At 45.6% G+C, this 12,198-nt stretch overlaps 1 long non-coding RNA gene across 1 annotated transcript in view; it reads left to right on the forward strand.

The window, feature by feature from the left end:
- Positions 1-8,357: 8,357 nt before the first annotated feature.
- Positions 8,358-12,198, forward strand: part of LOC140391435 (uncharacterized) — a 101,470-nt gene continuing 97,629 nt past the window's right edge. The window contains exons 1-2 of the long non-coding RNA XR_011935067.1: positions 8,358-8,482; positions 8,762-8,816. This is a non-coding gene — a long non-coding RNA (uncharacterized lncRNA). The remainder of the gene's footprint in view (positions 8,483-8,761; positions 8,817-12,198) is intronic.

The raw sequence follows: 12,198 nt of genomic DNA on the forward strand, positions 1-12,198 counted from the left end.
TTTTCATGGACACTTTTTGTAGACTGCACATTTTCCCACAGGGATTTATTGTCAATGTGACATTCAATAGTAACCAAACCTCCGAATCCCAACATTTCTGTCAATATCTGAGATATATAAAAGGCCATATCCACCGCCTCTACAAGTCTCAGCAGCCAAAGTGCTTTTTACCACTCTCCTTATTTTCTTTGTTCCGCACACAAGAGGGCAACATTTACCATTGTTCCCCAAACGGAAAATTATAAAACCTCCTGCGCTTGAAACCCCATCACATAAATTTGCATAGGACACATCACTATTAACCACGAGTTTCAAGTGCCTAAGGTCACCTAAAACCGGGAACCTCAAAACACACTCCTGCATTTATAGTTTGACCAACGCTTTATTTGCTCTTATTATGTCTTCCACTTTGCGATCATGCATTTTTGTACTCAACTCTAAGACATCAAAACTCAAGTCCGGTCTAGTCTGTCTACCTAACCAATTCAGTTGCCCAATTAAACTTTGCAGTTGCTCTTTTTCCATCTTTGGAACCATTGCGTCTATTTGTGAAACCCGGCCATGACTAATTGCTATTAGACTGATGCTTTCCATATAAGATTGCTGACGTAAAGTTGCCCCTAACTTAGTCTGTCCGATTTCCAGTCCAATATATTTAAATGCACCGGAAGCCTGACTTCCAACCCTGAATTCTTTCCTCAAACCAGAGATTACAATAGCTTTGAAATCATTAGTCCCACCGCACAAAAAATCATCGACATGCATCATAAAGATGCCAGAAAGATCTCCTTTATAGTGCCAGTAAAACATTGCCGGATCTGCTTTCAACTGGCAACAGCCTAACTTTAACAAAACTGACCTTACCGAAAAATACCAGAGTCTAGACGCATCATTTAATCCATATATGCATTTGTTCAACTTTCAGAGTACCCCTTCTGTGTTAGCTGCCTCTTTAGGAGGACGGAGAAAAATGTCTCTTTGGAGCTGATGCCCCTGCAAAAAGGCAGCTTTTATATCTATAGATTTGCATTCCCATGCCTTGGTGGCTAATAGAGCCAAGAAGATCTTTAAAATAACCTTTCCTGCCGTAGGTGAATCTACCCTTAAATCCTGATCTTCTAAGTTTTCTTCAAATCCCATTGCCACAAGCCTGGCATTTGCCTTGTTAGTTCCATCCGGAAGAAACTTTTCTGTGTAAATCCATCTGTGGAATAGAGCTCTTTGTCCCCTAGCCGGTACTTCCGTGTATACCCCAAATTCACTCCAACTATGCAGTTCCTGCTGTTTGGCATCTTTGATAACTTTTTCAGCTAATTTATTGGAAGCCACCAAAATCTCACATGCATGTGGGCTTCTACTCCTATTCGTATTTGGAGTCTTACTCATGTTCCGAGACCTTGATAAACTATGTCCCCTCTCCCGCTTTGTATCTTGTTCTGTACTGCTACTGCTTGAACTTTCCCTTCTGATGTGGGATGTCCTTTCAATAGTTCTCGGCCTTATCCTGTGGACCTGTTCACTATCCGATGTACTACCTGAACTGGGACTGTGTTTCTGTGCCCTCCATTTTTGAACTTCGTGTTCCCAATCCATTGTCTTGATTTCCTCCCCTGAATGCTGTACATTCAACCAATATTTATACTTTCCAGTGGCCTTCCCTGCTCTACTAATAACAGTTGCATCCTTCCATTGACTGGACCCTTCTGGCAAGTATGTCACTGTTGTACCAACTTTTGGCAGTTGTCCTTTCGGAAAAATGGCCTGTTCTAATTCATCAGAAGTGTTGTTTTCCTTGACAGAAACCCTGTCTATATCAGTTAACTGGTCCTCATAGTTCTGTAACAGGTGCGTACCAGATGACCTGGTTCCTCGTCATGTCTGTCTGCTCTGTCGAAATTTGAAAATTTGTCGTCTGAACCCATTATCTTTGATGAATGTACCCTAACAGTTTAATTGCCATGTTGCAAAATAATTGTTTTGCCATCTATGCCTATGATTTTCCTTAGGGTTTTCCATTCATTAAAATTGTCTCTCTTACAGTATACTATGTCTCCTTGCTGAAAAGCGGTATTTGATGGCCGTACATTATGCCTTAAAGCTCTGCGAATTCTTTCAGAGACTTCTGTTTCCAAAAAAGCTTTTCTACAGCTATGTAATGTATTTAAATGCTCAGCAAAGGCAGAGCTAATTGTAGTCCCTTCCCAAGCTGGAGGCTATTCATCCAAAATGGACGGAACTTTAGGATTTCTACCGAACACAGATTGATAGGGACTATAGTCCCAATCATCTGCGATTAATTCTTTGTATGTATCGCCCATGCTAAAGCTGAATTTAGCTTGCAATTCGGTCTATCTGCCAAAATTATCCGGAGCATGTCATCGATTACAGCATGGTTTCTTTCACAGACACCTTTACTAAATGGGTTTTCCACAGCCGTATTCATAACTGTGATATTCACATTTTCACACATATCCCTAAACCCACCATTAGCAAATTCTCCCCCATTGTCGGTAAATAATTTTGACGGTGGGCCCATTCCTGTCCCTATCCATTTTTCTTCAATTTGATCCAGAATTACTCTCTTTTCTTTACTTCATACATTCTTGACTAAATCTGGTTGCTAAATCTACAAAATGCAAAATAAATATATCATTGGCTTTATCCCAGATCTTAAGGTCCATGGCCACAATGTTGTTAAAATCCCTGGCCAAAGGTAGGGTTACTATTGGTCGTGCTGATGTCCTTCTGTACATCCTACAAACTTCACAGCGATCACTAACCTGTTCTATCAGTTTAGTATAGTCTTCATCCCTTACCCCTGCATCCTTTAGTAAATTTTTCAGCCTCCGAGGAGATGGATGCGCAAAAAATTACCAATGCAGTTTTAATACAGCAAGCTTTTTATCAGCTAAAGTCCCATTTTCAACTGCATTAACACATTCTTAACAACTCTACTTGAAATATTATTTGTCAGTAATGGAATACAGTGTCCCAACTGTCAATTGGAAGTCCACCATCCTTCCAAAAACTGTTGCCTTATTCTGTCCCATATCCAGTTTCATGTGTACTTTCTTCATCGACGGTCTGCTCAGAAGCAAAGGTATCTCACTTGATACAACATCCGTGTGAATGAAATGATTCACTCCGGCAATATTGCAAGGGTTCACCACTCTTTTCAGCGACTTCAGAGTATTATCATCCCCAAACCTGAAACTTGTGGAACTTTCAAATTCCTTAACCTTGTTACGATTTTCAGCATTCAAAGAGTCCAGGTAACATTTTAACCAGTCAATTCCACACACAGTAGATGTGCAGACACTGTCCAATTCAGCACAATTGAAAGGTATTGCAACCAACACCCTCATTACCGGCGTAAAACTGCTTGTTAATAGGACAATGTCTTCTTTCTGGTCATTGTCTTTTTCCTCTTCTGACTCTTCCGTGTCATGTGTCGCTTCAAACACTCTATTATAACGTGTTGACAGTTGAAAGCATAATGGTATTGAGAGTCACATTGAAAACATCGATTTATCATGCCCTGTGCATTTCTGGGGTTCATCTTCCTATTGTAGGTTTTACCTGGGTTTCTGTCTTCATAATTTCCGGGTCCCGATCTCCTTCTGTAGTCTTGGAACCGGTTCGTAGCCGTACGATTTTGCCATCCTGTTAGTAGTGTATCTTCCATATCCTGCTTTATTGCAGACTGACCTATTTGGGTCATCAGAGCCATCGGAATCGAATGTTTCCCCAGAAACTTTTTAAAGCTTCTGCCACCTGATCGAATAAGGTATCCTTATCCGCAAACTGAACTCCTGTCAAAACCAGGAGCCTATCCACTTTGCTCACTCTAGCACAGTCAAGTAATTTAAAGGTCAACACAGACTGGAAATTCCAGGTTGTGTTTCTGCAGCCTTTTATATAGTCTGCCAAATTCCATTATATAGTCTTCCATGGAGATATCCTATATTTTCAGCAACCTATCAAAATCCGACCATGCTTCATACGCACTTAAAACAAGTCATCCTTTTTATAAATCTTATCCATATAACGTAATAGAGTCTCCAAACTTTCTTCTGAGTCTAACTCTTCCAATTCCAGCTCAGAAAACACTTTGCTCTGGATTTTACTGTCATAAGGTCGAGAAAGAGCCAATGCCATACCTTGTTTTCTCTTTCCCAAGGCAGTTACCTTAGTCCACATAACTACTGCACTTCTCCATTGGTTGTACGATCCCCTTTCAGAAAATAAAGGGGGATAGTCATATCCAGCCATCTTTATCCTAGGTTCAGCCATATATCCGGGTTTTTTTCTTCTCACTCACTCCTTGGTTTGGTCTGGAAAAGTTGTATCTTTCAACCCTTCACATTTGCACAGCAACCATCCTCTGCTACCATTTGTTAAACGTTTAGCTGCTGTTGTATAAAGAGTCAAAGGTACTGCTCCTTTTCCACAAACACCTTTATCACACTTTAATAGACTGCACAAAACTCTATCATCACATCACCTGACACAAAGGCCACCTGAAGCCCCTTTACATATCAGTGTCAATTATTGTTGGATAACTAATTCCAACTAATTGGAATGTCTCTTAACCCATTACTTAACATGGGACCCCATCCTGTGCTCACCTCAACCATGTGCACGGATGTTCATTATGCAAATAACATGTGAACATCACTATGAAGGTTTGTGCCCCAGCCCCTAACGCTATCTTATGTGCTGCACCTGTGCCAACTTAACTGGCATTGGCCTGGGTGGCACACATAGTCGGCACCATTTCCTCCCATTGCAGGCGGTTGGACTCCTCCAGCTACACCCACAGGTGCTGGATGGTTGCTGCCAGCCCCTCATGTAGTCTGCGGCTCTGTGTCTGCATCTCTATTAATGAAGGGACCACTCTTTCCAGAAGAGTTTTGGGTACACAATTGGCTCGGTCAGAGAAGGTAGAGGATAGCAGTGGAAGGGTGTTTTTCTGAATGGAAGGTTGTGACGAGTGGTGTTCCGCAGGGATCGGTGCTGGGCCTCTGTTGTTTGTAGTATGCATAAATGATTTGGAGGAAAATGTAGTTGGTCTGATTCGTAAATTCGCAGATGGCACCAAGGTTGGTGGAGTGGCAGATAGTGTTAAGGATTGTCAGAGGGTACATAGAATCATAGAATTTACAGTGCAGAAGGAGGCCATTCGGCCCATCGAGTCTGCACCGGCTCTTTGAAAGAGCACCCTACCCAAGCCCACACCTCCACCCTATCCCCATAACCCAGTAACCCCACTAAGGGCAATTTTAGACACTAAGAGCAATTTAGCATGCCCAATCCACCTAACCTGCACATCTTTGGACTGTGGGAGGAAACCGGAGCACCCGGAGGAAACCCACGCACACACGGGGAGGACGTGCAGACTCCGCACAGACAGTGACCCAAGCTGGGAATCGAACCTGGGACCCTAGGGCTGTGAAGCAATTGTGCTATCCACCACGCTACCGTGCAGGACATAGATTGGATAGATTGGAGTTGTGGGTAGAGAAATGACAAATGGAGTTTAATCCAGACAAAGGTGAAGTAATGCATTTTGGTAGGTTTAACATGGAAGGGAAATATACAGTAAATGGCAAAACTCTTAGGAATATAGAAAGTCAGAGAGATCTGGGCGTACAGGCCCACAGATCTTTGAAGGTGGCAAAACAAGTGAATAAGGTAGTCAAGAAAGCGTATGGAATGCTTGCCTTCATTGGATGGGGCATCGAGTATAAAAACTGGCAAGTCGTGCGACAATTGTACAGAACCCTAGTAAGGCCGCACTTGGAATATTGCACACAATTCTGGTCGCCATACTGCCAGAAGGATGTGGAGGCTTTGGAGAGGTTGCAAAGGAGGTTTACCAGGATGTTGCCTGGTCTATTTTCATTAGAACAACGGAAATTGAGGGGCGACCTGATAGAGGTCTACAAGATTATAAGAGGCATGGATAGAGTGGATGGGCAGACACTCTTTCCCAGGGTGGAGGGGTCACTAGCAGCATAGATTTAAGGTCCGTGGGGCAAAGTTTAGAGGAGATGTGCGATGCAGGTTTTTTTACACAAGACTGGTGGTGAATGTCAAGGGAGGTTGTGGAAGCAAATATATTGACGGCGTTCAAAAGGCATCTTGACAAATACACGTATAAGATGGATATAGAGGGATACGGCACAAGGAAGTGCTGGGGGTTTTCGCCAAGGGTGGTATCATGGCCAGTACAGGCTTGGAGGGCCGATGGAGCCTGTTTCTGTGTTGTATTGTTTTTTGTAAGCCCGAAACCCATTTGGATGGCAGCTAGTCCCTGGGGTCGGGCTGCCCTCCGACCGTCCGATGCCTCGGGAGTTCCTACCTCCACCTGATGTACCCCAACACGTGTGTGGTCCGCATCAGTTAGCCTCTTCACTAACATTCCCAACTGAGGTGAGTGTCTCTGGCATGGTGGAGGGTGTTGGATACATCTGTGATGGGAAGTCTGTGTTGTCCCAGGACTGGTGATCCGGGGTGTCTCGGGTTGGCGTTTGGGGCTCACATCATTGTCTATTCCCTTATCTTCGCTGGATTCTGTTTGGGATTGGGCACCGTGGACACCAGAAGGGCTCTCCTCATCGCCATGTGATCCTGCAATACACAAGACATGATGCATGATTGGATCGTAAGTTGGAATGGTGTGGGGGTGGTGAGGGATTGGTTAAGGGGTGGTGTGGGGGTGGTGAGGGTCGGTGTGAGAGGTGGTGTAGGGGTGGAGATGGATGGTGAGGGTTGGTGTGGGGGTGGAGCGAGGGGATGGGGTGGGGGAATCATACCACGCATGCCATGGGAAACCAAAACACAGCGGGGTCTCCCTTGGTTGCCTGTTGCCGACCTCCACCTTGGTAACTACCCTCTCTCTTGGCCCACTGACCAGGTCCAGTGAGGGGCCAAATGTCCGGCCATCCCCTTCCGATCTTCTCTCTCTGGTTATGTGCTGCCTTCCCTAGAGGGGGAAGACAGAAAGCACACAGTGTTAGACTGTTAGACACGAGCAGCATGGGTGGGAGGCAGCTGGTGGCCTTTGTGGCCAGGGCACCTGGCCATGGCGATCGGTATGGGTGCTGGCATGTGCTGCATGGTGATGAGCGACCATACTGCCATCGGGTGGGTTCTGCCGTCCCCCGGGTGCGGGGGTGGTAAAGTGTGTGTGGAACGGGTATTGGTGCAAGTGGCACAGTGCTGCCTACTCACCCTGGCTGCCCTGAGGAGGTCATGCAGCTTCTTGCGACACTGCTGTCCGGTCCTGGCGATGGGGCCCACAGCACTCATGGCTTCTGCCACCTGCACTCAGGCGCGGTGTATGGCGGCAGGTGGCACCTTCCCAACCCAGGGAACAGGGTGGCACGCCTCTCCTCCCCGCCGTTCAGTAGGGTCTCAAGTTCCGCATCTGCGAAAAGACGTGTTGCTCTTCTTGCTGCCACCTTGTTGGCTGGGATGAGTGTGTGTGGGGAGTGGAGTGCTAATATGTGGCTGCAGCTTTGCAGCCTCTCGGGTGGCAATCCCGACCCCGGCGAATCGGACACCATTTTTCATTGGAATTGATCGAGTTCCACGTGGTGCCGCTGCTAGCCCATTAACGGATCATGAATTGCTCTGGGACCGGCGCCAATTTACTTGTTGTTAATTCAGTCCTGGCATCAGCACTTAGCTTCTGATTACCTTATTTTTATGATCATTGAGCAAAGTATGAATTAAAAATCGACAATCCAACCTGTCACAGATGTTAAATGTGTTTGTTTCCCCAAAGTCGCCCATGAACAATGTATTTGTGTGTGTGTGGGTGGGTGTATTTTTTTACCTGCAGGGTGAGAAACTCAATTAAAAATTAATCTCTGCAGCAAAGCCTGTAGCTTAAAATAAAGGTGAGTTTATTTTACTCTATTGCCCTGGAAAGTCTCGTAAGAAAAGATAAATCTACAAACACATACACACACACAGAAATAAAAAAAGTTATTGTAAAATTTGAACAGTTTACTTGATGTTTTTGAAGTCGAGCAGTTATATTGTCTGAAGTGAGTTTTGAAGTTGTAAGCATGTCCTGCAGCTGCGATGACTTCAACTGTTGAATTGTTGTAAGTTGCTTTGACAAGTGGGCTCAGTGGGTGGAATTGGTTTTACAGTGAGGGCAGAAAATTCCTTCTGTTGTGTAGGCGTGGCACTTCCAGCTGCTTAGCTACTTTACAGCAGACTAGGAACGCCTATTAACTGCCTTTCTCTCTCTTCTTGGGTTGAAGCTTCTTCAAGATGGTTCCCTGTGCATCTGCAGCTTCATGCCCTTTTCAATGTTTCTTGCAAGTAAACCAATGTAGCCACTGTTATCATGTGACCTGTACAAGAATGTGGGCCACTTTCCATTCGACGCAATTGGTAATTCCGCTGCAGTTACCAGAAGTCTCTTTACCCTCTATAGTGATCAAAAGGATCAGTGGCTAATCAGGTAGTGTTAATTAGTTTCTGGTTACTCCACTTGGAATACTCATTACATTTTAAATGTATGTGCCTGAGGATGCCTCCTCTTTGCCTGGTTGAAGGGATTCCAGCCCAAATCCCCAAGGAGAAAGTCAGATGACCCTCAGAATCCATTTTGGAAACAGTCTTTAAACCCAGTCCAAGGTTTACAAAAATGTGACCTTCAAAGTAGATTTTCTAAAATTATAGAATATTATAAACTGTGTATCGTAACAAACCTTTGTTCACATACTTCTTATTGCTAAAGGAAATGAAAAGGCACGTAACCAGAGGCACACAACAGGTGGCTGAGTCCAGAAAAGGTCTGTAAATGATTACTTCTTTGTTCCTGGTTCCCAGCTCCTCACTATAATGTTTTAGTATACATGTGATTAAGTGTGCCACCAAGAGTACAGCAGAGAGAAAATGGTAATTATAAGAGAGAAGCTATGGTTACTGGAAGGATGGAATTTGGCGTCTGTCAGTCTGGGTTTTAGGTCATTAATAATTGCTATCAAACTTTGTTGTATAAAATTTTGCTTTTTACATCTATATATATTATTCCACCAAGGGTAAGAAACTGGTATTTTTTTCCCCTTTGCAAAGGATTATCCTCAAACCAGTGGCAAAACCCATTATTAAGCAGTTTAATCTCATGGGCTCAAGACAGTGTTGAATTACTTAAATCACACAGGGTAATCTCCCTGGGAATATACATCACATAGAACGCTTTCTGAAGATGTGCTGCAAATTCAAGTAATAATGGGCAGCTTTCTGCCAGTTCAAAAGAGGTGATAACTTTGTCCTTTCTGCATTCTCATCAAATATTGGACTGGTGCCTCAGTATTGAATATATTTTATTCGAAATTTACTGCTGGCTTATCTCAGGTGAGTTTAACTGATGCTGGTGCAGTGGAGCGTATCTCATGTTTTTTCAGATTGGAAGGACAGTTTGGGATTTACTGTGGCAGATTTTTCTTTATTGAGAAATCTGTAAAATATAAAAAAGAATCCACTCATTAAAAACCCCACGCCATACTGCAGTCACCCACAAAACAAACAGTATTTGCTTGCTTCAAAAGTGCTGACACCTAATACTATCACTCATTATTAGTTTTGGTAAGGTTGATAAATAGCTTATGAGAGGCATCAATTTACATGGGAATATACACCATACGTGGAGGACTTTCTGACAATAGGCTACAGCTGGAAGTGAAATGGAGAGCTTTCAGCCTTTTCACCAAACCTTGGACTCATGTCTTAATGCAGAATATATTTTATTTGTAGTTTACCATTGTGTTAATTGCAGCTGCTGTGAATGATGCTTGAAACTTGTTGAGGTCATTAAAAAATGTGAAAGCAACTGCAGCAATTTCTGTCCGTTAACCCCCAACTTGTGACATTCCACAATTGGACCCTGCAGACATACTTGTACATAGAGGTTCCTCCCTAGCGGCAGGCACTGGAAATAGCTTTCTTCCATCTGGTGTACAATATGAACTATGACAGGACGCAGTTTATCATAGAATGACAAAAAATACATGTGTATCCACTTGTGAAGGTAACGGACTCAGGGACATACAGGATGACAGCTTGACAGGCTAGATATCAACAGTGTCCCCTTAGCTGCCGGATATCTTGCTGCTGCATCTGGCACTTGATTCCAAAGATCAAACATTAGTAATTCTGTCTGATCTCACTCCCATTCAGATGGAGTTCCTCATTGATGCAAAGACCATAAACCCTAACCCTCAGGAACCTCCACCCTCACAGTTTGAGCCTTCTTTCCAAAACATCCATGATGCCACTTACATTTGCATGAAGACACTTCCTTCAGAGTTTGTCCTGCACCCTCTCTACCGTTTCACAATTGTCTTCTGCCTGGTCAGGCCTTGATGTACCATCTTCGCTTTGAGCAGAGGCGAGGTCCTCAATACATGACTGTACTTAGGGATCTTCCCCTACATTTTTGGGTACTTGGGTTGAAGACAGTTATATGGAGCAGTGAAGCCAAATGTTTTGAGCCACTTCATGGATACACAGGCCTCATGTAATTCCTGTGGCCTTCAGGAAACATGGCTATTTGGCGTGGAAGAGATGGCACCCCTTATTCCTTCTGAGTCCTCGATCTTCAGCCTTACTGTTCGCGTCTTGTGCCAAAATGTGCTGCCTGCCATATTGTATCCGGGCTTTTTCACAGACGTCTAGAGTATACACTGGAATGAGTTAAAGTAATGAAAAGCATATTCAAATATGTTTCTGGAAGATGCTTTTCCAATTTTGGTATGCCCCAGCGCTGATTCGCCACATTCTAAACCTACCCAGCAATACATTGCACTAACAGGCAGAAATTGCCCTCCTTCCTAATTGAAGGTTTCATACAGTGCTTGCAGGTTAGTTATGTGAGGTATTTAAATAATGTACCTATCATGGTAGAATAGCTGGTATGCAGTGTGTAAGATGTAAGGTGTGGGGAAGTGAAGGTTGCAATGGTTGTCAATGGGAGTAAAAGGAGGTGTAGTGAAGTGTGGTGCAGTCAGTGTAGGAGTGCTAAGGGAAGTGGGGGAGGGTAGAAATATTATTATAAATGTGAGGTGGAGATGGCAGCAAAGAGCAACAGAGCACTAATCTGGGGCGAAATTCTCCGTTATCGGCGGAAAGTCCGCCGATCGGCGCAAAAAACGGCGCAAACCCGACTTGCGTCACGTCGGAAAAATGGGTCGATAGTCTCCGGCCCGAAATGGGCTAGCAGCGACGTAACGGGATCCGCGCTTGCGCAGTGGTTCACGCCGTGCAGCGTCATACGCGCTGCATGGTGTGACGGCTCATAAGGCCGCGCTGCTCCCCCCCACCCGACCGCAACACCCGACCGCAACACCCGACTGGATGGCTGGCCGTCGCTCAGCCCCGAGGTTCGAGTCACGCGATGTGGAGGCGCTCCTGGAAGCGGTGGAGCAGAGGAGGGACGCCCTGTATCTCGGGCACGGCCGCAGAGTTGCCCCACGCCACAGCCGGCGTCTGTGGAGGGAAGTGGCAGAGGCCGTCACCGCTGTGGCCCTGACACCACGGACAGGCACCCAGTGCCACAAGAAGGTGAACAACCTCGTCAGAGCAGGCAGGGTGAGCCTTCCCCATATCCCCCCCCTCCCCATATCCCCCCTCCCCCATATCCCCCCTCCCCCATATCCCCCATATCCCCCGTCCCCCATATCCCCCGTCCCCCATATCCCCCGTCCCCCATATCCCCCCTCCCCCATATCCCCCCTCCCCCATATCCCCCCTCCCCATATCCCCCCCTCCCCCATATCCCCCCTCCCCCATATCCCCCCTCCCCCATATCCCCCCTCCCCCATATCCCCCATATCCCCAAGTGAATCCAGCCCTAACCTTAACCTCTGCAATGCACGCGCAACCGATGGCGTGCATTCATATACCTGCCTAACACTGTTGCCTTTTACACCTGCCCCCCCCCCCCCCACAGGAGAAGCGCGCACACAACAATAGGGAGCATGTGAGGACTGGAGGAGGGCCCGCTGATGAGAGGCCACTGATCGAACACCAGGAAAGGGCCCTGGAACTGGCTGGCGGACCTGAGGACCGGGAGGTTGCTGATGCAGAGGTCGGGGGCGTACTAGCAAGTGAGCCACCGACAGCCCGTCCCCATATCCCCCCTCCCCTATATCCCCCTCCCCCGTATCACCTGAT

This window comes from Scyliorhinus torazame, chromosome 15, assembly GCF_047496885.1.
Source record: "Scyliorhinus torazame isolate Kashiwa2021f chromosome 15, sScyTor2.1, whole genome shotgun sequence".
NCBI classification, from domain to species: Eukaryota; Metazoa; Chordata; class Chondrichthyes; order Carcharhiniformes; family Scyliorhinidae; genus Scyliorhinus; species Scyliorhinus torazame.